This window comes from Salmo salar, chromosome ssa19, assembly GCF_905237065.1.
Source record: "Salmo salar chromosome ssa19, Ssal_v3.1, whole genome shotgun sequence".
Classification (NCBI taxonomy): domain Eukaryota; kingdom Metazoa; phylum Chordata; class Actinopteri; order Salmoniformes; family Salmonidae; genus Salmo; species Salmo salar.
Genome location: NC_059460.1, coordinates 30,060,129 through 30,084,241, shown reverse-complemented (window position 1 = coordinate 30,084,241; position 24,113 = coordinate 30,060,129). Strand labels below are relative to the sequence as shown.

General features: G+C 40.5%; 1 protein-coding gene across 2 annotated transcripts in view; it reads left to right on the top strand.

Moving 5' to 3' along the window:
* Nucleotides 1-1,168: 1,168 nt before the first annotated feature.
* The window catches only part of LOC106578680 (CYFIP-related Rac1 interactor B), a 66,061-nt gene continuing 43,116 nt past the window's right edge, over nt 1,169-24,113 (top strand). The window contains exons 1-3 of one of the 2 annotated variants that reach the window (XM_045702189.1): nt 1,169-1,464; nt 20,453-20,544; nt 20,657-20,741. The gene's annotated coding sequence lies outside the window, so the exon portion shown is untranslated. The remainder of the gene's footprint in view (nt 1,465-20,452; nt 20,545-20,656; nt 20,742-24,113) is intronic. The other variant, XM_014157770.2, reaches the window with a different exon arrangement.

Here is a 24,113-nt window from a genome sequence, read left to right as displayed (position 1 = left end):
GAGACCGAACACGTCTCCTTCCTGAGTGGTATGATGGCAGCGTGGTTCCATGGTGTTTATACTTGCGTACTATTGTTTGTACAGATGAACATGGTACCTTCAGGCATTTGGAAATTGCTCCCAAGGATGAACCAGACTTGTGGAGGTCTACAATTTTTTTTTCTGAGGTCTTGGCTGATTTCTTTTGATTTTCCCATGATGTCAAGCAAAGAGGCACTGAGTTTGAAGGTAGGCCTTGAAATACATCCACAGGTACACCTCCAATTGACTCAAATGATGGAATTGTGATACAGTGAATTATAAGTGAAATAATCTGTCTGTAAACAATTGTTGGAAAAATTACTTGTGTCATGCACAAAGTAGATGTCATAACTGACTTGCCAAAACTATAGTTTGTTAACAAGAAATTTGTGGAGTGGTTGAAAAGCGAGTTTTAATGACTCCAACCTAATTGTATGTCAACTTCTGACTTCAACTGTAAATCTGGGGTAATCTGGTTAAGGATGTTATAATTGATTAAGTGTCTATTTCCTTGTAGAATGATGACAGCTGTATAGAACACATTGTATTGCTAAGATGCTCAAACTTAACTTAATAGCTACACTCACGACACAGGATAAACTTTATCCCTCATGCTGGCCCAGACCAAACCGGTAAATTGCCCCTGCACTTCTCCAATGGCCAGACTTATAGTGGTCTTCTCCCCTTTTTTAATGCTCTTATGCTCATCCTTGAAAAATGCCATAAGCTTTGAAAGACACCAAAGTCAACATACTATACAAACAAGTAATACAAATCACTTTTTTGATCTACTGCTCTGCTAACTAGCTAGCTAAAGATTATTCTCGAACTGCGCAAGTGCAGGCCATCAAATCAAAGGCAAGCCTTCGATATAAAGTTGTTTTTGACGAAAATGCAACGTGTCAGTTTGTCACTTTCACGCGGTTGGAGTAACAACATATTCAACTACTTAACAAATTGGCCCAAATCTAGGTTTTATCTTTACATTTTTAGAAATTTAACAACTAATGAAGAATGTTTCACGTCTCTCATTGACTTCTCTAACCCCTAACCCCAGTTTGGGCTGCTTGGTGTGCTTCAAAAGCGTTACCGGAAGTCTCGCGATTTTGCGCATCTGGGTTTAGAAATTGTGTTGGCGAGTACTGTAGTTACTCAATGTCACCATGACATCGTCTACAAGCGTGATCGGGGATTTCTATTGGTGAAGCAGTTTCTAAATATCGTCATACTAAATCATCCTTGCCTTAATCGTTTTTAAATGTCAATTTCCACGTGGTGACGTCAGAGTTGGGACGTCCCAAGGATCCCGTTTAGATTTTTCCATGACGTTCGACCAACCGGGAAATAGCAGTCAGCTGAAGCAACTCGTTATTCTTTGAGCTGCTATCGTGCAACCAGGTGGACGACGACTCCCTTTTCTCGTATTTTATTTCGAGCATCAAGGTAAAACGTTTTTTTTTTTAATGTTATTTGTTTAGATAGTCTCCAACACTATACTGTTATGTTATGATTTATGTCGGCCAAGTAATTGTGCTGCTGTGATAGGAGCAGACAGAGTAGCCAACAGCAGGAGTAACATTCATTGGGGTCTGTGTTATTCTCTTTCTCACCGTTGTGTGTGAAAGGCATTGCCTGCAGTAGTCCAGAACATTGCAAAAATATAAGCATTTTGTTTAATGTAATATGGCTACACATTTTAGTGTGTGTCTGTTTGTGGTGATCATTAAAGTGCATCGATAACTTCTTTCCTCTAAATTAATTCAACACCCTGACCTTATGCATAGGCTGTTTCGCTCCATGAACAAAACTTTTATATGTGGAAGCACCTGCTTTCAATATACTTTGTATCCCACATGTACTCGTGTTTCCGTTATTTTACCTGTATGTAACATATCACGTTTGTGTGCCGATGCTCCTTCATCTTGATGACAGAACATTCGTCATAGTACATTGTAGCCTAGCTACATTGCTAAAATATTACCTTATGTCTGGGTTTATGATCTAAGTGCCAGTACCTGGATATGATGTGATAAGCATTCATATTGAATATGAAGATCAATCATTTTAAATCATTTCCATCCTTCCTTAACCCCCTTCCATGCCTTTGCAGTCTCATACACTGAAAGTAGAAGTGAAAATGTTCAGAAAGTTAGTGTAATAATGTCATGCTGGTAATGTGACTAGGCTGTGGTATATTGACATGATGTTGAGTGCAACATCTGCTGTACAAATATCACATGCTTAATCTCAGTGCTCTGTATGTAGGCTATAGTGATATTACTTATAATAGCATACTTTTCCCAAAATATTAAACAGATCTGAGATCTAGTCTACAGAGACCCATAATGGAGTGTTATTATAAGTTACTAGCACAACTCAAAAACCACATTATTCCTTTCACTTAGGAATGGCACTGTGATAGCGTAGCCTAAAGAGAGGGACATTGTGGTCCATTTTAAGACGTTACCTCCATGGCTTACAAGAGGGTAAACAGGCTTTGCCAGCATGGCGCTTGTATGGGGCAAACACACCACTGCCTGTCCATTGTAGGAACAGATGCTGTAAATAAAGGAATTCTCGCTGTGCTTTGTTTTGTCAACCATGTGTTAGTACTTGTGTTACTACTGAGAGAGGTATAGCCCTAATGTTACTTTCATTTTCGTTCAGTTGAATCTAAAGTTACAAAGTGGGAGTTGTTCCTCAATGTGGAAACCCTGTGAATGAGTTATCACATAGCTGTAATTTAATGGGTCATTAACCCAGAGAAAGATCATTTTAGATTAATCCCATAAAACCAATATGCAGCCAGGCCCACAGTTAAGTAACAATGATGCGTGTTGCTCTGTCTGCTCAGCCTGGCTGAGTTTGTCTCCTTTATGTGAAATCACCATGAAAGCCTCTCTGCAGTGGGAGCTCAGTTGAGTTGACCCAGTAAATTCTCTCACATGAATATCAATCTACTCATCCTGTATGGCACGATGACTCATATCTATGTGACTGCAATACATTTCAGTTTAGTCTCAATCAATTCTGGAGCATAATATCATAGTAATTTCTTTTTAGAAGATACACAGTATATCCTACTCTACATACTCTGTATTCCCAGTATACAGTGCCTTCAAAAACGATTCACTACCCCTTGATTTATTCCCCATTTTGTTGTTACAGCCTGAATTCAAAATTGAATGAATCTGGGGTATTTTCTTACCCGTCTACACACAATTACTCCCCATAATAACAAAGTGAAAACATGTTTTTAGAAATATTTGCCAAATGTATTTAAAATGAAATACAGAAATATGACAATTACATAAGTATTCACACCCCTGAGTCAATAGTTTCGTGAAGCACCTTTGGCGTCGAGTACAGCTGTGAGTCTTTTGGGGTAAGTCTCTAAGAGATTTGCACACCTGGATTGTACAATATTTGCCCATTATTCTTAAAATATTCTTCAAGCTCTGTCAAGTTGATTGTTGATCATTGCGTAACAGCAATTTTCAAGTCTTGCCTTAGATTTCCAAGCCGATTTGAGTCAAAACTGTAACTAGGCCACTCAGGAATATTCAATGTTGTCCTGGTAAGCAACTCCAGTGAATACTTGCCCTTGTGTTTTAGGTTATTGTCCTGCTGAAAGGTGAAATCACCTCCCAAATTCTCTGTTGGAAAGCATACTGAACCAGGTTTTCCTCTACGATTTTGCCTGTGCTTATGGCTGGATTCCGTTTCTTTTTATCCCCCAAAAAACTCCATAGTCCTTGCCGATGACAAGCATACCAATAACATGTTGCGGCCACCACCATGCTTGAAAATATGACGACTGGTACTCGGTGATGTGTGGTGTTGGATTTGCCCCAAACATAACACTTCGTATTCAGGACAAAAATACAATTTACTTGTCACTTTCTTTTTGAAGTATTACTTAAGTTCCTTGTTACACACAGGATGCATGTTTTGGAATATTTTTATTCTGTACAGGCTTCTTTCTTTTCACTCTGTCATTTAGGTTAGTATTGTGGAGTAACTACAATGTTGTTCATCCATCCTCAGTTTTCTCATATCACAACCATTAAACTCTGTAATTGTTTTAAATTGAACATTGGCCTCATGGTGAAATCCCTGAGCAGTTTCCTTCCTCTCCGGCAACTGAGTTAGGAAGGATGCCCGTATCTTTGTAGTGACTGGGTGTATTGATAAACCATCCAAAGCCTAATGAATAATTTCACCATGCTCAAAGGGATATTCAGTGTCTGCTTTTTGTTTTACACATATACCAACCGGTGCCCTTCTTTGCGAGACATTGAAAACCCTCCATGGTCTTTGTGGTTGAATCTGTGCTTGAAATTCAATACTCGATTGAGGGACCTTGCAGATAATTGTATGTGTGTGGTACAGAGATAGGGTAGTCATAAAAAAATAATGTTAACCACTACTATTGAACACATAATCAGTCAATGCAACTTATTATGCGATTTGTTAAGCACATTTTTACTCCTGAACTGATTTAGGCTTGCCATAACAAAGGGGTTGAATACTTATGGACTCAAGACATTCCATCTTTAATTAAAAACAATTAATTAAAAAAAAATCCACTTTGACATTATGTGGTGTTGTGTGTAGATGTGTCAGAGGAAGGCCCTAAAAATTGTCAAAGACTCCAGCCACCCTAATCATAGACTGTTCTCTCTGCTATCACACGGCAAGCGGTACCGGAGCGCCAAGTCTAGGTACAAGAGGTCTCTAAACAGCTTCTACCCCCAAGCCATAAGACTCCTGAACATCTAATCAAATGGCTACCCAGACTATTTGCATTTCCCCCCCTCTTTTACTTTGCTACTACTCTGTTATTATCTATGCATAGTCACTTTTATAACTCTACCTACATGTACTTATTACCTCAATTACCTCGACTAACCGGTGCCCCCGCACATTGACTCTTTACCGTTACCCCCTGTATATAGCCTCGCTATTGTTATTTTACTGCTGCTCTTTAATTATTAGTTACTTATATATATATATTATTTTTATTTTATTTTTATTATCTGCATTGTTGTTTAAGGGCTTGTAAGTAAGCATTTCACTGTTGTATTCGGCACATGTGACAAATATAATTTGATTTGATTGATATGGAAATGTTTTAAGAAGGAAACGTTTTTTGGGCCTTACTGCTATTAGCCCATACAAACTAGAGGTCGACCGATTATAATATTTCAACGCCGATACTGATTATTGGAGGACCAAAAAAAAGCCGGTACCGATTAATCGGCCGTTCCTTTTATTTATTTATATATATATTTGTAATAATGACAATTACAACAATACTGAATGAACACTTATTTTAACTTAATATAATACATCAATAAAATCAATTTAGTCTGAAATAAATAATGAATCATGTTCAATTTTGTTTAAATAATGCAAAAACACAGTGTTGGAGAAGAAAGTAAAAGTGCAATATGTGCCATGTAAAAAAGATACCGTTTAAGTTCCTTGCTCAGAACATGAGAACATATGAAAGCTGGTGTTTCCTTTTAACATGAGTCTTCAATATTCCCAGGTAAGAAGTTTTAGGTTGTAGTTATTATAGGACTATTTCTCTCTATACCATTTGTATTTCATATACCTTCGACTATTGGATGTTCTAATAAGTACTTTAGTATTGCCAGCCTAATCTCGGGAGTTGATAGGCTTGAAGACATAAACAGCGCAATGCTTGAAGCATTGCGAAGAGCTGCTGGCAAACGCAGTAACGTGCTGTTTGAATGAATGCTTGCGAGCCTGCTGCTGCTTACCACCGCTCAGTCAGACTGCCCTATCAAATCATAGACTTAAGTATAATATAATAACACACAGAAATACGAGCCTTAGTTTCTGGATTTTACCATATTAATGACCTATCATTTCAAAAACAAAACATTTATTCTTTCAGTGAAATACGGAACCGTTCCGTATTTTATCTAACGGGTGGCATCCATAAGTCTAAATATTGCTGTTACATTGCACAACATTCAATGTTATATCATAATTATGTAAAATTCCGGTCAAATTAGTTCGCAACGAGCCAGGCGGCCCAAACTTGCATATACCCTGACTCTGTGTGCAATGAACGCAAGAGAAGTGACAATTTCCCTAGTTTAATATTGCCTGATATCATGAATTTCTTTTAGCTAAATATGCAGGTTTAAAAATATATACTGTGTATTGATTTTAAGAAAGGCATTGATGTTTATGGTTAGGTACATTCGTGCAACGATTGTGCTTTTTTCGCAAATGCGCTTTTGTTAAATCATCCCCCGTTTGGCGAAGTAGGCTGTCTTTGTTAGGAAGAAATAGTCTTCACACAGTTCTCAACGAGCCAGGCGGCCCAAACTGCTGCATATACCCTGACTCTGTTGCACAGAACGCAAGAGAAGTGACACAAATTCCCTAGTTAAAATAAATTAATGTTAGCAGGCAATATTAACTAAATATGCAGGTTTAAAAATATATACTTGTATTGATTTTAAGAAAGGCGTTGATGTTTATGGTTAAGTACTGTAACGTTCGTTGTATGGAGTACACCAAAACGCAGCGGGAATGTGTATACTCATCTTCTTTTATTTAGAAGGAAACGTAAACACATAACAAACAATTGACGAATACAGTCCTGTAAGGCAACACGCTATACACGGAACAACTACCCACAAACACAGACAAAAATCCCTACTTAAATATGACCTCCAATTAGAAGCAACGAAGAACAGCTGCTTCTAATTGAAGGCCAAACCAAAAACCCTGAACATAGAAATAGACTAAATAGACACAGACATAGAAATATACTAACATAGAACATTGCCCAAAAACCCCCGAAACACACTAAACAAACACCCCCTGCCACGCCCTGACCAAACTACAATAACAAACAACCCCCTTTACTGGTCAGGACGTGACAGGTACACATTGGTGCAACGACAGTGCTTTTTTCGCGAATGCGCTTGTTATATCACCCGTTTTGCGAAGTAGGCTGTGATTCAATGATAAATTAACAGGCATCACATCGATTATATGCAACGCAGGACAAGCTAGATAACTACACTTGGTTGATAATATTACTAGTTTAACTAGTGATTATGTTAACATTGATTGTTTTTTTATGAGATAAGTTTAATGCTAGCTAGCACCTTACCTTGGCTCCTTGCTGCACTCGCATAACAGGTAGTCACTCCTCGTGGAGTGCAATGTAATCGGCCATGATTGGTGTCCAAAAATGCCGATTACCGATTTATGAAAACTTGAAATCGGCCCTAATTAATCGTCCATTCCGATATATTGGTCGACCTCTAATACAAACCCATTGAATAACAAAGTCCCCCCCCAAAAAATCTGAAGGAAGTTTGTTCTGAAGTGTCTGTGCTATATCTGAGAAATATAACAAAGATCAGGAAACATATACACTGCTCAAAAAAATTAAGGGAACACTTAAACAACACAATGTAACTCCAAGTCAATCACACTTCTGTGAAATCAAACTGTCCACCTAGGAAGCAATACTGATTGACAATAAATGTCACATGCTGTTGTGCAAATGGAATAGACAACAGGTGGAAATTATAGGCAATTAGCAAGACACCCCCAATAAAGGAGTGGTTCTGCAGGTGGGGACCACAGACCACTTCTTAGTTCCTATGCTTCCTGGCTGATGTTTTGGTCACTTTTGAATGCTGGCGGTGCTTTCACTCTAGTGGTAGCATGAGACGGAGTCTACAACCCACACAAGTGGCTCAGGTAGTGCAGTTCATCCAGGATGGCACATCAATGCGAGCTGTGGCAAGAAGGTTTGCTGTGTCTGTCAGCATAGTGTCCAGAGCATGTAGGCGCTACCAGGAGACAGGCCAGTACATCAGGAGACGTGGAGGAGGCCGTAGGAGGGCAACAACCCAGCAGCAGGACCGCTACCTCCACCTTTGTGCAAGGAGGAGCAGGAGGAGCACTGCCAGAGCCCTGCAAAATGACCTCCAGCAGGCCACAAATGTGCATGTGTCTGCTCAAATGGTCAGAAACAGACTCCATGAGGGTGGTATGAGGGCCTGACGTCCACAGGTGGGGGTTGTGCTTACAGCCCAACACCGTGCAGGACGTTTGGCATTTGCCAGAGAACACCAAGATTGGCAAATTCGCCACTGGCGCCCTGTGCTCTTCACAGATGAAAGCAGGTTCACACTGAGCACGTGACAGACTTGACAGAGTCTGGAGACGCCGTGGAGAACGTTCTGCTGCCTGCAACATCCTCCAGCATGACTGGTTTGGCGGTGGGTCAGTCATGGTGTGGGGTGGGGTGGCATTTCTTTGGGGGGCCGCACAGCCCTCCATGTGCTCGCCAGAGGTAGCCTGACTGCCATTAGGTACCGAGATGAGATCCTCAGACCCCTTGTGAGACCATATGCTGGTGCGGTTGGCCCTGGGTTCCTCCTAATGCAAGACAATGCTAGACCTCATGTGGCTGGAGTGTGTCAGCAGTTCCTGCAAGAGGAAGGCATTGATGCTATGGACTGGCCCGCCCGTTCCCCAGACCTGAATCCAATTGAGCACATCTGGGACATCATGTCTCGCTCCATCCACCAACGCCACGTTGCACCACAGACTGTCCAGGAGTTGGCGGATGCTTTAGTCCAGGTCTGGGAGGAGATTCCTCAGGAGACCATCCGCCACCTCATCAGGAGCATGCCCAGGCGTTGTAGGGAGGTCATACAGGCACGTGGAGGCCACACACACTACTGAGCCTCATTTTGACTTGTTTTAAGGACATTACATCAAAGTTGGATCAGCCTGTAGTGTGGTTTTCCACTTTAATTTTGAGTGTGACTCCAAATCCAGACCTCCATGGGTTGATAAATTGGATTTCCATTGATTATTTTTGTGTGATTTTGTTGTCAGCACATTCAACTATGTAAAGAAAAAAGTATTTAATAAGATTATTTCTTTCATTCAGATCTAAGATGTGTCGTTTAAGTGTTCCCTGTATTTTTTTGAGCAGTATATATTTTTTTTCTTCCCCCATGTATTTAACCCCTTATTTTTGGCAAAGTCATACCAAGGATCATTTTGCTATTTGATTTTGAATTTTAAGAACCCTTGAAGTATCAAAAAAGTATAGAAAAAAATTATTTGATTAAAATGTTTATTTGGCCTTACTGCTGTTAGCCCATACAAATGCATTGAATAACATATTCACTACATGGAACAACATATAGTCTCCCCCCCAAAAAATCTAAAGGATTATCATTCGTTTTTTTTCATGTATTTAACCCCTTATTTTTGTCACTAAACAGTCTCCATATATACTTCCTTTACTTTTTTCAACTGACATATAATGTGAAATTGTTACATAGGCGGATGCGATGGATTGAGATGCATCCAATGTAAAAAAACGATCTCTAGCTTAAACTGACATATTTTTATGGGGATGTTTTTATTATGCTAATTAGATGTCCACGGGGGCACGAACATCAACCTTAAGGGGTTTTACGTGCCTGTAATTTTACGGTACACAACAGGCTACTAGTTGCAGTGAAAGTATGGTAAACAACAAGTTACTGAATTTTGTGTATTTGTGCCAACCATCAGTGGAAGTGTTGTAACAGTTTAAGTGGTTGATGGTTATGTTGTCAAAGGTTGAGCACCTATTTTAACACTGTCAGTTCTGTAATATTTTAAGAGCATGTGACAATTAAGAGCTGCACTGTTAAGAGGTTACTATGCATTTCACAGTGACTTAGTGGCAGTTAGTTGCCTGGAAGTTGCTGTGAATTTTGCATGCAATTTTAATCACATTTGAGTTGCTTCATGTAACAGAAAAGTTGCTTGAGATGATGTCACTTGCAACTACACATTATTGACCTCTGGAAAAAAAAAAAAAAAAACGCTGCATTAAGGCCATTTTAAATAGTAAAAAAATGCCCCCTTCTTAGCTCATCTGACATAGTAGGATTGCCTGCCTTTAACCAATGGGGAGGAAGTGTTGCATCCACTCACTTTAATTATCAGTGATTACCTCAAGAAAAGGACATTTGAATAGAGCCTAAATCTCTCTATATATATATATATATATATATAAATAGAGCTTAGTTGTTGAGTGCAGAGGGTTTTTTGCTGGACACGTTCTGTTTCTTGTAAATGTTGGCGCTATCTGACAGACATACAACGCAAAGAAGAACATGCCTTGTGATTTAAGGAATGTGCGCCCAAAGTCGACTCAAAATCGACTCGAGACTAACTCATTTCTCTTATGCTTTTTTTGGTTTAATAAGAATGCTCCGAATTCCTGGCCCCCACATATCGGCCAAGGAAGACAGGAATCTATTGGTGCTAGTCCAGGATTCAGCAGGTCTGTTCTCTGCACAAGGGCACATGGCAACCTATAAAAACCCTCCTGGCTCTGCTGAACGCGACATCTCTCAGCTACACTTCATGTCTGTGCATGTCCACAAGCACTCTTTGTGAAGACATGACAGTCTTCACTCATGCACTGGAAAAAGTCAACGTTCATCTGTCCATCATACCAAAAACAGCAGGTGCAAATTCTGGTTATCCTATAGGGTAACCTATTTTTTAAAATTAATTTGCAAGGACAAAGGTATCTCTTGATGGAGATGTAGTAGGCGTATTACAGTGACATCATTGTGAGTGGCGCAAAATATTTTAGCGTCACCAACCGTTGCTGTTACTTCAGGGGCCTTTGCACCCCTCCTTGACAGCATATCTGATGGAAACCCTGTGGCACTAGTAGCTTTGCCTTTTCTGGTGAGCAGTTTTTAAAACGTCTTGGAGTGAGCCTTTGCTGTTTGACTCATGCTCTGTGCTGTAAAAACATCAAAGAAGGATGATGTTGAAAATGTGTAGGCAGGGCATATAGCAGTTGTGGGGTGTATATTGATGGGGGTAGTTAAAGTTGTAGGTCTACATTTGTGTCTTATTCCTCTGATCAGTTTGTGTAGGAGTCAGTTTGTGTGGCAGTTTTGGGAGACGCTGGCTAGTAGTGATGCGCTGGTTGTCTCATAACCACAGCCTTCCCTGTAGCTCAATTGGTAGAGCATGGTGTTTGCAACGCCAGGGTTGTGGGTTCGATTCCTACGGGGGGCCAGCACAGAAAAAAAATGTATGAAATGTATGAAGTTGTATGAAATGTATGCATTCACTACTGTAAGTCGCTCTGGATAAGAGCGTCTGCTAAATGACTAAAATGTAAGTGTAAATGTATATAGGCCGGTGGGTTTAGGGTCATGAAATATTGTGTGGATGAAGGGCGGGTTGGTGATGGGTGGGTTGAATAAAGAGAAAACAATACATAAAAAAAATGCATAAATGTTTATCTACAGGTTATAATCTTTCATTATTTGTAGGCTATCTGGCGTTAGTGTGTACGCTTTAGGGCCTAAACTTGCGCTGTCAAATAGCCTACACAACAATCACCAAACAGTTTTGGAATGGACAGAAAAAGTTAACCTAGATCCAGTGAGGCAAAAAGCACAATGTCGGATTTAATTCAATAAGAGAAAAGCTGTGAAATGGACAGTTGAAAAAAAGAATGGAGGTACAGAAAAGTAATGTTTGTGAAAGATTTGACCTAATACTTATTATTATAATTTTTTTACCCAATTGGTAGTTACAAAACACAACCCCGCCAAGCCGCGCTGCTTCTTAACACCTGCTCGCTTAACCCGAAAGCCATCCGCACAATGTGTCGGAGAAAACCCCTTTCAACCTACGACTGATGTCAGCTTGTAGGCACCTGGCCTGCCACAAGGAGTCGCTAGAGCGCGATGAGCCAAGGAAGGCTCCCCGGTCAAACCCTCCCCTAACCCGGATGATGCTGCGCCAATTGTGCGCCGCCCTATGGGACTCCCGGTCACTGCCAGCTGTGACATAGCCTGGGATCAAACCCCAGGCAGTAGTGACACCTCAACACGATGCATTGCCTTAAACCGCTGAGTCACTCGGGAGGCCCTGCAATGTAGAAATTGCAGGTTAGGATCAGTGTGGGCCTCCAGATTTTCACTTTATCACATATATTTGGGCTTGTGGATGGGTTATTAGCAATTGCGGGCGGTTGCGGGTGAACAAACAGCTAACCCACGCACCACTACTGGCAGGTTCTGTGAAGCATCCCTCTAAACTTTCTCACTTCCCAATCCTTTTCAAGCCATTGATGAAAGAGCCACACATAATGTACCCTCATCCTCTCTTGGGTAGGAAGCCTGACTGTCCATAATATGAACCTCAAATATCCTAACTGAAACCTTACCAATCATTCTTGGTTTTAAGAGAACATCATCTCTCCTGACATGCTAATGGGTTGTGTGATAGCACTGTGTTATAGGAAGGTTATGAACACCACATACCTCCTTCAGTGGATGCTTCATCATTAGCATTCCAGTACGTGTTCCAGTTTTAGCCATCTGACTCTTGTACGTATGTGGTGTGTACGTATGTGGTGTGTATCTTTAGCATGGACATACAGACACTCAATATTGGGATAGAAATAACCTAGCCTCCTTAAGATAAAGGGCTAAGGACCGAGTATCCTAATCATCCTGGAGAATCAAATTAAAGTCAAATTACATTTTATTTTTCACATGCTTCATAAACAACAAGTGTAGACTAAAAGTGAAATGCTTAATTACGGGCCCTTCCCAACAATGCAGAAAGAAAAAATAAAGCACAAGGAATGAATACACAATGAGTAACGATAGCCTGGCTATATACACAGGGTACCAGTGCGGAGTCGATATGCAGGGGTACGAGTTAATTTAGGAAGATGGCTTGGGGGTAGAAGCTGTTCAGGCTCCTGATGGTTCCAGACTTGGTGCATCGGTACCGGTTGCCGTATGGTAGCAGACTATTCTCTCTATGACCTGGGTGGCTGGCTGGAGTCTTTGACAATTTTTAGGGCCTTCCTCTGACACCGCCTGCTATAGAGGTCCTGGATGGCAGGGAGTTGGCCCCAGTGATGTACGGTCAAATGCCAAGCAATTCCCATACCAAGCAGTGATGCTGTCAGTCAAGATGCTCTCAATGGTGCAGCTGTAGAAGTTTTTGAGGATTTGAGTGCCCATGCAAAATCTTTTCAGCCTCTTGAGGGGGAAGAGGCGTTGTTGTGCCTTCCTCATGATTGTGTTGGTGTGTGTGGACTATGATAATTCTTTAGTGACGTGGACACCAAGTAACTTGAAGCACTCGACCCACTCCGTTTCCTGCCTGTAGTCCACGATCAGCTCCTTTGTCTTACTGACATTGAGGGAGAGGTTGTTGTCCTGGCACCACACTGCCAAGTCACTGATCTTCCTATAGGCGGTCTTATCGTCATCGGTGATCAGGCCAACCACTGTTGTGTCGTCAGCAAACTTGATAATGGTGTTTGAATTGTGCGCCGCCATGTAGTCGTGGGTGAACAGGGAGTACAGGAGGGAGCTAAGCACGCACCCCTGAGGGGCCCCTCTGTTGAGGGTCAGCGTGGCCGATGTGTTGTTGCCTATCCTCACCACCTGGGGGCGACCCATTAGGAAGACCAGGATCCAGTGTCAGAGGGAAGTGTTCAGTCCCAGGTTCCTGAGTTTAGTGATGCGCTTGGAGGGCACTATGGTGTTGAACGCTGAGCTTTAGTCAGTGAACAGCATTCTCACGTAGGTGTTCCTCTTGTCCAGGTGGGAGAGGGCAGTTTAGAGTGCAATAGAGATTGTGTCGTCTGTGGATCTGTTGGGGCGGTATGAGAATTGGAGTGGGTCCAGGGTGTCTGGGATGTTGGTGTTGATGTGAGCCATGACCAACATTTCTAAGCATTTCATGGCTACAGATGTGTGTGTTACGCGGCGATAGTCATTTAGACAGGTTACCTTGGCATTCTTGGGCACAGGGATTATGTTGGTCTGCTTGAAACATGTTGATATTACAAACTGGGTCAGGGAGAGTTTGAAAATGTCAGTGAAGACACTTCACAGGTCAGCACATGCTCTGAGTATGTGTCCTGGTAATCCGTCTGGCCCCACAGCCTTGTGAATGTTAACCTATTTGCAGGTTTTACTCACATCGGCTATGGAGAGCGAGATCACACAGACATCCGGAACCGATGATGCATGGTTCAGTGTTGCTTGCCTCGATGTGAGAACTGGGTGTATTCATTAGTTCTGCATCGAAACAAGATTTATTGGAAAAGTTCAGCTAGTCTCTCCCCATTTTCGTCCTCTTGCGTTAGTTATGTTCCAACATTCCCTCTATCTTGTGCTAATATTAGTTATTTTTAAGTCTTTGTTCCAATACTTAATATTTTTTTCTATCTTTCCTATCATATGAACATCTTTTTCTGACTCAAATAGGATTCCCTTAAGATTGCTCTGATGTCTAAAAGATTTCAAATAGAAATGTTGTGAAAATATCTACATTAGTCGGGTCAAAATGTCTGTATTTTTCCGTGTGGACCAATTTATCAGTGAATTCTGAAAAGCTATCCAAGGATTGTTCCAAAGGGTTGTTTTTAGGGAGTGATATTGGTTCTTGTAGAATACATTTAATTTTATTCCATATTGTTATAATGTTCATGAATATGACGTTGTTATTGTTCTTAGCTTTATCCTTTGGATAAAGATTCTGGGGATGAGCATGCACATCTTCAATATGTACCTGCTGTTGCATTTAACTATATGTAACAATTAAAATCCTTGGGTGGCGAGTCTGGAAGGTTAAAACCCCCATCAGACTTAGGAAGATGTAAAACCTTCCTTTATATTCCGAGTTGTATTTTTCCTTGTAAAGTCTGTTATGACCAAGTATACTTTTTTAAAGGATGTATTTGGTGGGGTGATAGGTATTACCAAAAATACAGTACCAGTCCAAAATTTGGACACCTTCTCATTCCAGGGTTTTTCTTCTTTTTTTTTTTACTATTTTCTACATTGTAGGATAATAGTGAAGACAAATGATGAAATAACAAATATGGAATCATGTAATAACCCAAAAAAGTGTTAAACAAATCAAAATATATTTTATATTTCACATTCTTCAAAGTAGCCATCGTTTGCCTTGATGACAGCTTTGCACACTCTTGGCATTCTCTCAACCAGCTTTATGAGGTGGTCACCTGGAATGAATTTCAATTAACAAGTGCGCCTTGTTAAAAGTTAATTTGTGGAATTTCTTTCCTTCTTAATGCATTTGAGGCAATCAGTTGTGTTGTGACAAGGTAGGGTGGTATACAGAAGATAGCCCAATTTGGTAAAAGACCAAGTCCATATTAGGGAAAGAACAGCTCAAATAAGCAAAGAGTAACGACAGTCCATCATTACTTTAAGACATGAAGGTCAGTCAATCCGGAAAATGTCAAGAACTTTGAAAGTTTCTTCAAGTGCAGTCATAAAAACCATCAAGCGCTATGAGGAAACTGGCTCTCATGAGGACCGTCACAGGAAAGGAAGACCCAGAGTTACCTCTGCTGCAGAGGATAAGTTAATTAGAGTTACCAGCCTCAGAAATTGCAGCCCAAATAAATGCTTCACAGAGTTCAAGTAACAGACACATCTCAACATCAACTGTTCACAGGAGACTGTGTGACTCAGGCCTTCATGGTCAAATTGCTGCAAAGAAACCACTGCTAATGAACACCAATAAGTAGAAGACTTGTTTGGGCCAAGAAACTTGAGCAATGGACATTAGACCGGTTAAAAATCTGTCCTTGGCCTAATGAATCCAAATTTGAGATGATTGGTTCTAACCGCTGTGTCTTTGTGAGATGCAGAGTAGGTGAACGGATGATCTTCGCATGTGTGGTTCCACCGTGAAGCACGGAGGAGTGATGGTGTGGTGTGCTTTACTGGTGACACTGTCTGTAATTTATTTAGAATTCAAGACACACTTAACCAGCATGGCTACCACAACATTCTACAGCGATACGCCATCCTATCTGGTTTGCGCTTAGTGGGACTCTCATTTGTTTTTCAATAGGACAATGACCCAACGCACCTCCAGGCTGTGTAAGGGCTATTTGACCAAGAAGGAGAGTGATGTAGTGCTGCGTCAGATGACCTGGCCTCCACAATCACCCGACCTCAACCCAATTGAGATGGTTTGGGATGAGTTGGATCGCAGAGTGAAAGAAAAGCAACCAACAAGTGCTCAGCATATCTGGGAACTCAACAAGACTGTTGGAAAAGCATTCCAGATGAAGTTGGTTGAGAAAATGCCAAGAGTGTGCAAAGCCGTCATCAAGGCAAAGGGTTGGTACTTTGAAGAATCTCAAATATAAAATATATTTTGATTTTTTTAACACTTTTTTGGTTACTACATGATTCCATATGTGTTATTTCATAGTTTTGATGTCTTCACTATTATTCTACAATGTAGAAAATGGTAAAAATAAAGAAAAACCCTGGAATGAGTAGGTGTGTCCAAACTTTTGACTGGCACTGTATATGTCAATACTTTGGGAGCAATGCCATTCTGAAGAGATTTATTCTACCTGTAAGAAGATTGTTCCATTTAGTTAGATCCGTTTTCATATTGTTGAGTAACAGGATAAAGTTATCTTCATACATTTGTTTAGTTCTTTTCACTTATTAAACATCCTAAGTATTTGATATTTTTTGTGGTCAACTTAAAGTTTTGCTGTAGATCATGAATTTAAATTCCTATAATTCCTATTGCCATTATTTCTTCTTTTTTTCCTCCACGTAAATTTTATATCCTGAGTTTTTTGAATATTCAGAAAAATATTTTTAGCAAGGTAGCGTCGTTTTACATGTTGGATAAATCCTCCAACGGAAACTTAATTATGGGTTGTTACCATGGCAACAGCTTCCAGTTCCTTGTTGCGAGTGAGATGGGGCTTAGAGCTGAGGAAAACTGACTCACACTTTTATACGAGGGAATGAAGATGATCATATTGAAACTAGAGCCGGTTATATAAGCCCTAGGGACAAAACACAGCTTATTTCAACAAAGGACGGAAACTGAGGCAGATCTGTATGCATGGATGTGACAATTCAACAAAATACATGAAAACAAATTAGGCACTGTGGAGAAGAATTGAAGCTCTGAGGCCGCCTCAGTAGTCTCCATTCACATAACAAGCTGGTGTGTGTGTGTGTGTGTGTGTGTGTGTGTGTGTGTGTGTGTGTGTGTGTGTGTGTGTGTGTGTGTGTGTGTGTGTGTGTGTGTGTGTGTGTGTGTGTGTGTGTGTGTGTGTGTGTGTGTGTGCTGCAGGGTTGTATTCACTAGGAACCTAACGGAAGAAATTACAGTTAACTAAAATGTACACTTAATTCAGTATAAACTAATGTATAGAATTGATTATACAACAGACAAAATTCACAAATGAGTCATGTCTTCAGTAGCGGTGCGTGGGTAAAATGACTGGGGAAGCCAAGCCAGAAAAGAAAGCCATATTACAACCTATGTGTTGTGATAATTGCATTGTTTGCTCGAGAACCTGTTAGTTCATATGCCTTGGCACCGTGATGTATAGGCCTTAAGGCTGAGACAATAAGACAAAGTGGCAGAATAAATTCAACCACACATTTGTTTCATTACAGAACCAAAGAGCAACCTCTGTCCGGTGAAGTCCACAAAACATGTTGCACATAACAAACAGTTACATGACCTACAGCATGGTCAAGAAAGGTCATGTTTCTGACATTTTCGGTCAACTGAACAACTATTAATTTAGAACCATGGAGAGTTACCGCAAGTCACAAAGAAAACAGGAGCTGCTTCCACTATTCCAGCACCATTTCAACTTCAACATTCCAACGTCATCGAATTACTTATGCTACGTCTAGTACAGTGACAACTAAAAGATACCAAAAACGATTTAGTCCAATCAATGTAAGCTAAATATGATGTGGCTGTCCATGTTACTGATTTCTGTGTGTGTGTGTGTGTGTGCATGCAAGTAGAAAAATATGTTGACTCACCCTACTTGTAGGGAAACACAAATGCCGCCCTCCTCTTTCATCTTACCAAAACGGTCTATGACTCTGTCATACAGTACACACTTTTAGTTTTTGTTGTCCTAGGTTACCTTGCTAAAATGTTTGCTCGCTAGCTTAACTTCCTTTCATGGGCAATGATGCGCCAGGCAAGCTAGTTAACATTAGATTACCACATCTAGTTACATGTTGAACTTCCATCTTCTCAGGCCAGGGGCATGATGTATGAATTAATGGTTGGATCAGAATCACCATTATAATCTTTGGCTAGAACAGAGAATTAAGTTAAACAAGTCCAAATCCCTATCACCTCCCATGTCTAATTTAGGAAAGGGACGATTTTAGCTAGCTAGCTAGCCAACGGAGGACAACGACACAACGAGATGTAAAAATTCCATTTTTTTTTCTGTCAATGACATTTGGCTTCTAATGTGATTGGTCTGAAGCCAAATCCAAACTGGCTTCCTTTTATACTTTTTTTGGTGGCACCAGGACCATTCACAGCTGAGCTCACTCAGTTTAGCTCAACGCTGATTGGCTATTTATTTTATACATTTTTTTATCAAGGCAGGCCAAATGCTCGCTGGCTTCCCTTGCATTCAATGCTACAGGCGGCAACAATGTCATACTCTTTTTTTTTTTGTTGACCAGACAGCATCAGATAGATACGCTACATATACTGAGACAGAGGGGCGCTGTTTAGTTCGCTCGGATGCATGATCCGGTGAGATACTGTACATTCAGCCTTTTGGAAATACATGGAGACGAAAGATACATTATTTTGTATATTTATTGTTTGGCTTGCCTTTTTTGTCATTTTGCTACTCTGACAGAATCGTCTCTTTCTGCTCATGAGTGAATCATTCTTATTCAGCATGATGAGGGAGAGGGAAGCTGCGACTGCTGTTGTTCCTCTAATATGCAACATTACTTTGTCTTGTACTTAGCAATGTTCAAATTTCATACCCAGCCATTTTGAGTCTTGAGACCTCTTAAGACATATAAATGAAGATGTCTCGAGACATGTTTAAGACCTCTCCAGTGGTGTTACTAAATTGACCCATTCTCCTTAACAATCCTTGAAGTCCCTGTCTGTAGGTGATACATACTTTAACTAATAATATGATGCCCTGGCACCGATGTCACTTAAGAATGTCCATTTGTATTTGATATAAACCTACAGCCCCTTACAATGGAGATACTTCCCTCTTTAAAACCTACAATGTATCATAAACAAATGGTTAAAAGAATGGTAGAAGAAGGGTATTACAGGGGTAATAAGGTTCTACATTGAAACATAAGGGCGGTCTGAGAAAAGTAGAGATTTGATATCCCGTAGCCACCAGAGTAGTACTATGCAGGTACTTTTTCCCAGCCATCTCAAAGCCTAGATATATTTGATGTTGACAGTTTGTCTCTACAGCTCAATCTTAGAGCGACTAGCTCGGTTGTTATAGGCGAAGGTCTCAGAGCTAGAAGTCCGATTACATTCATGCATGACCACCGCTAGTCCGTTATGGCAGGCCATTTGTTTGCAGCCTATTTGTATGCAGGCTAGTGGATAGTACAGCGTCCCAGTCCTAATCGTCTCACAGTCTACTGAACCTGCACTCAACCACGTTCTGAAAAGCTGAAAAGGGCCAGAGAACTCAAAGGGGAGTGTGGTTTGTTTCAAGTAACCTTTCAAATCCAAAATGGTAACAAAAAAACTAAAGATCAGGTTGAAGCGCATCTTGCCATGAGGGTTCTCTTTACCGGTGATTCTTTAAAGGTGACTATGCAAAAAAAAAAATATGTTTGTTGTGACCATAGAACTAGAAATTATATTTCTAGGGTTGTGACAATGAGGATAGTCCCCCCCCCCCCCATCTTGCACCTCAAACCATTGGCCGAGTTGATTGCAGTGAACACGAGTCTTGGTTGAACTAACACTAAGGATGTTCTGTCGATTGTAGCCTCACAGGAGGTATGGACCAGGGAGTGTAGTGGAAAAGCCGAAGTGCACGCTAAATGAGAGGAAGTGTTGCACAATAGGAAGTGGTGTGTGGCTGTGGCCGCTGTGCCTCCCAGTTTCTATCAGACTGCTGCGACGTTGCCCTCAAGATTCCCTCTGCAAGAGAATCACGAAGGCCTGCACTTGTGACTAACTAGCCACAGTTGCTGTCCATCAAATTCTCAACCTCTGGTAACATTGTATTCATGTGGCCTCTAGAGTCAAAAGTGTTCGGTAAATCTATGGGTCAGTGCGATGCATGGTCGATAAACAAGGTCCTAGGGGTTGGAAATGTGTGTTCTGGTCACGTGAATTGCTGGACCTGCTTACATGATGATTGGACTAGAGCTAGACCGAGAGGAATAACGAGCGTTGAATATTGTTCAGGTTAAGTTTTGTCGCCAAAAGGTTTTGATTTTGAAGGAACATGGGAACTAGATGATGGACTTTATTGTATCTGTTTTGAGACTCAATGAACCTGTGTTTTCAGGACCTGACCTCCGCTGGAGGACTGTGAACTTGGCCACCTGCCAGGCTGGGCCTCCTTCCTCCTGACTGACATCTCCAGAGCTTCTTCTGCAGGTTAGTATCAGCACAAAGTTGCCCGTAGACGCTGATCTTGGGTCAGTTTAGCATTTTCAACACTAATGGTTAACATTAGGATTGGGGGAGGGGGAAGCTGATTCTACTGTAGTTCTGTGCCTAGGGGAAGCTTCACCCCGGAGCTATCAACAGCTACCGCTGTCATGTCCTGACTCATCGAACCTGAGGTTTCAACTGTAAGACCACAGCAAAACATGCTATCTGCTACAAGGCCTTTCTATCTGATTCTTTATACCTCTCTGATTCTTTATACCTCAAGTGTAAAATAACTTAGTGGAACTTCAGCTCTAAGACAAGCATTGTCTTTTGAACTTTGGTCACTCTTAAGCATTGTTTTTCTCTTCATTTTAAGTTCCTTCAAGCTCCGGTTGGGATTATTTGGAGCTAGAAGAATGCTTGTGTTGCACTTTTTCCCCATCAGGGTCACGATGTGTACGCCGTTTGTGTGATGCTGGTACGGAAATGAAGTGCATTGTGGGCCATGGAATGGGTCTGAGTAATGCGAGTGCCTCAATTTCTTGCTCTATTCTCCAAGGCAGGCTACTTATCTAACTAGGGTCGTCACAGGGTCACCGGCGATTGTCTGACCTCATAGAAGTGAAGCTGACAGCCAAGTGTTTGAACGTGTTCTCGACCACAAACAAGAGCTTAGTCCAGGGGGCTTAGGTCTCAATGTTTTTCTGTCTGATTAATAGATACAGTTTGGCCGGGTTTCTGTCTGAACATTTGTGACTAAACTGTTTATTTTTGTCATGCTAGTCTAGTCGATGTGAAATGACTAGCTTGTTGTGCTCTAGTAGTGCTCAGTTGGTGACGTCACCCGCTCTGAGACAAAGTAGTTGTTGCAGCTTTTGTAGTTGTCGCGGCTTTTGTGGAGTGACAGATAACGATGCTTTTGTGGGTGACAGTTGTCAATGTGTTCAAAGGCTCCCTGGTTCAAGCTCAGGTTGGCAAGGAGAGGGATGGAAGCAACACTTTCACTAGGTTCCTGACCCGTTACACATTCAGTATTTTATATTCAAGGCAAGGTGTTCTGATTTGGAGGCTTATATCTCTGTTGTGTCCGAATCTGGCTGTATCCAGATGGAGGATTTCACTGTTGTTTCCTTGTTTCCTCACCTATACAACAAGCTCTAGCCACATCTAAGCCTAGAATCTTCCACAGCTCAGAGACACTGGTACAGTCAGCATTAGAAATGGGTGTCTATGACACATCACTCCTGTCTTTATTAATTCCTGCATGTGGCATTTTCCCACCCCTTTTTATATTTTCCCTCTAGTCTCCTTGGAGACCGTTACGATGGCACAGTGGCGGAGCTGTCATTCTTGGGCCTAATCAGAGGTGTCATAGGACGCTGTGACGTCACCTGCCCACCTCACCCACTCACCACAGCTTCCTACCTGTCTGTCTGATAAAGCTGCAGACAATCCAAGGCAAGCAGTCTAGGATTTAATAAGCAAATTTCATTTAAAATGTTCTGTGTGGTGGGTCATTCTATGACGCCGTTAACCACCAAGAAAAACACTTAAAAGTGTCAGATAATGACACAGTTTTGTTTTAATTGAAGTGTTTTATTGTTAATAAAACATATCTAAGACATTTTATATTGCAAACCATTTAAAAAAAAATAATAATAATAATAAAAAAAAAAATAAAAAAAAAAATATATATATATATATATATATACACACACACACATACAGTATATTGTAGAACACGGTCAGTACCATGAAATTGGCTTGAGCCGTGGTTTAGTGACATATATTTTGAGTAAAAAAAAGAGAAATGAAAGAAAATATACTAAATATAAACAAATATTTATAGGACATAGATCAGCTGTCTTTCAATTCCATTTCACTGGTATTACCACACAATTTTCGAGGTGCAACATCGAAATACTTCCAGGAACGCTTGCGAAACAGACGAGGACGGGGTTTGGGGTATGAGAAGTCAATGAGAGAAGTGAAAAGTTCTTCCTTAGTTGTTATATTTCTCAAAATCGAAAGGCACAGTCTAGATTCGAGCCAGTGTCTTAAGTAGTTGAACATGTTATTACTCCAACCTTGTGAAAGTGACAAACTGACATTTTCATTTTCTTCCAAAACAACTTCATATCAAAGGAGTGCCTTTGATTTGATGGACTGCACATGCTCAGTTCGGCGTGAGATGACATTAGACCCGATGACGTATTTCTACGCATGAGCTTAGCTAGTCAACCTTCGTCATGACATCGCCTACAGGTGTGATAAGGGATTTTTATTGGAGAAGCAGTTTTCATCTATCTTCAGTGATGGAAAAAGTACTCAATTGTCATACTTGAGTAAAAGTAAAGATACCTTTTAATAGAAAATGACTCAAGTGAAAGTCAACCAGTAAAATTCTATTTGAGTAAAAGTCTCAAAGTATTTGGCTTTAAATATACTTAAGTATCAAAAGTAAATGTAATTGCTGAAATATATTTAAGTATCAAAAGTAAAAGTAAAAATCATTTTAAATTCCTTATATTAAACAAACCAGACTGCACAATTTTCTGCACAAAGCATTTGTGTTTAGTGAGTCCGCCAGATCAGAGGCAGTAGGGATAAGCAGGGATGTTTCTCTAGATAAGTGCATTAATTGGACCATTTACCTGTCCTGCTAAGCATTCAAAATGTAACAAGTATTTTCGGGTGGCAGGGAAAATGTATTGAGTAAAAAGTACATTATTTTCTTTAGAAATGTGGTGGAGTAAAAGTAAAAGTTGTCAAATAATAATAGTAAAGTACAGATACCCCAACAAAATACTTAAGCAGTACTTTAAAGTATTTTTTACTTATGTACTTTACACCACTGCCTATCTTCATGCTGTCTTTGGACAAGTATTGTGTTTGTAACGCAAAATGGAGAAGAGCCTTTCTCTCGTCAGAGATCGCATTTGTTTTTTGAGATGGCAAAATGTGACCTTTTCATTCAAGACAGGCTAAATATATTGTTTCAGGTGATAATAAAACATGTTTTGTTTAGTTTCTTCACTTTTTTCTCTAACTATAAAGCAAGTCAATCTAGCTTGCACTACAGAGCAGCTAGCTAGCTAAAAGCAAGGCTAGGTTGAAGATACAACTAGCTAGCTACCTCCACCTAATAATTATCATCAAAAACAAACCTAATTACCATCACAATACATTTAAACAGGAGGCAACAGTCATATAATATTATTGGCTTAACAGCCAATGTGCATTTGGAATGGGTAATTGGGTAGTTGTTTAATATCCCATAAAGCCATCACCGAAAACTACATATTTTCATATTTTTCTGTGGTTTGGTAACTTCCTGTTCTTTGACAGACTCTGGCTGGGCTGAAGAAGACACAATGTTTGGAAAATTGTAAAGTATGCGGTGTCCGTCTCACAACGGAGCCTTCAAGGGGCGCGTTGTGATTCCAGTCCATTGTGGATGTCCCCATTTTGAAATACATGACTTTCGGCGCAACGTTACACCTCAATCAGACCAACAGCGTCATTGCATCAATGCTGGTTAATAAATTATGCAGTCAAACTTTTTTATTATG